The 1,746-nt window shown below is 46.5% G+C and overlaps 1 pseudogene; it reads left to right on the forward strand.

The window, feature by feature from the left end:
• The first annotated feature begins 708 nt into the window (after positions 1 to 708).
• Positions 709 to 1,348, forward strand: LOC101958340 (large ribosomal subunit protein uL16-like; annotated as a pseudogene).
• The last annotated feature ends 398 nt before the right edge of the window (positions 1,349 to 1,746 follow it).

Here is a 1,746-nt window from a genome sequence, read left to right on the forward strand (position 1 = left end):
TATTTGGAGTGTGAAGTGACCTAGTAAAAGAGACCAAGAAGAAGCCACCAGGAAGGTACAAAGAAAGCCAGGGAGCATGGTCTCTGGGAGGCAAGTGGAGGAGCTGAGTAAGAAAGAGCAAACAGGTGAGGTCAGGACTGAGAATTGGCCATGAGAGCCAGCCACGTAGAGGTCATGGTGACCTTGACATCTAGGTAGAATTACAAGGATGAAATCCAGACTGGAATAGGTTCAAGAGAGAATGGTGTGGGGGGGAGAGAATGGAATGGGAAGTATAGAGGACTCTTCTTGGACCTTTGCTATGAAGGCCACAAGGAAACAGGGCTTTCCCTGGTGAGGGATGAGAGTGTAAGGGAGAGAAGGTTCTCTGGGGATGGAGATGTGGCTGAATATTTGTATACTGTTGAGAATCTTTCAGTAAAGGGAAAAAATTTCTCCAACAGTGTCTTTCTTTTAAATAGCTACACCAGCCGGTAATAGTAGCATGGAACTGTTAATTCTAGTAACTTGGGAGGCCGAGGAAGGAGGATCATGAGTTTGAAGTCAGCCTGAGCAATTTAGTGAGACCCTGTGTAAACAAACAAACAAACAAACAATGTTAAGGATGTAGCTCAGCGCTAGAGTTCCCCTGAGTTCCATCTCCAGTACCAAAAAATAATAAGAGCCCCTCTTTTCCTTTGGTGTGCCACCAAAGATCCTGGTGTCACCATGGGCCACCACCCCTTCTGGTGCTACCTGTATTGTAAAAACAAGCCGTACCCAAAGTCTTGTTTCTGCTGGGGTGTCCCTGATGCCAAAATCCGCCTCTTTGACCTTGGGCAGAAAAAGGCAAAAGTGGATTAGTTCCATCCTGTGGCCACACGGTGTCTGATGAATATGAGCAGCTATCCTCTGAAGCCTTGGAGGCTGTCGGTATTTGTGACAAGTACATGGTAAAATCTGTGGCAAAGATGGCTTTCATACCCGAGCGCGGCTCCACCCCTTCCATGTCATCTGTATCAACAAAGTGTTGTCCTGTGCTGTGGCTGACAGATCCAGATAGGTATGCGGGGTGCCTTGGGAAACCCCAGGGCACAATGGCCAGGGTTCACAGTGGTCAAGTCATCATGTCCATCCGCACCAAGCTGCAGAACAAGGAACATGTGATTGAGGCCTGATGCAGGGCCAAGTTCAAGATCCCTGGCTGCCAGAAGATCCACATCTCAAAGAAGTGGGGCTTTACCAAGTTTAATGCTGATGAATTGGAAGACATGGTGGCTGAGAAGCGGGGCTCATTCCTGATGGCTGTGGGGTCACATATATCCCCAATTGTGGCCCCCTGGACCAGGGGCGGGCCCTGCACTCCTGAGGGCTTCCACTGTGCTCTCCCCTCTTACTCTCACACATACCAATAAATTTTGTATTGTGTTAATCATCATCATCATCATCATCACAATAATAAATTATTTCTGGGCATGGTGGTGCATGCCTGTAATCTCAGCGGTTCTGGAGGCTGAGGGAGAAGGATCACAAGTTCAAAGCCAGCCTCAGCAAGTTAGTGAGGCCCTAAGCAACTCTAGAAAAAATACAATAAAGAGATGGGGAGGTGGCTCAGTGGTTAAGTGCCCCTGAATTCAATCCCCAGTAAAAAAAAAAAAATAATAATAACTAATTAAATTCAGAGGGTGAGAACTTTATAGAGTGTCTTTAATAATGATGTGCAGTGTACCATAAAAATTTTGTGGATACAAAGATATCCCTCACATA

Source organism: Ictidomys tridecemlineatus, chromosome 3, assembly GCF_052094955.1.
Source record: "Ictidomys tridecemlineatus isolate mIctTri1 chromosome 3, mIctTri1.hap1, whole genome shotgun sequence".
Classification (NCBI taxonomy): domain Eukaryota; kingdom Metazoa; phylum Chordata; class Mammalia; order Rodentia; family Sciuridae; genus Ictidomys; species Ictidomys tridecemlineatus.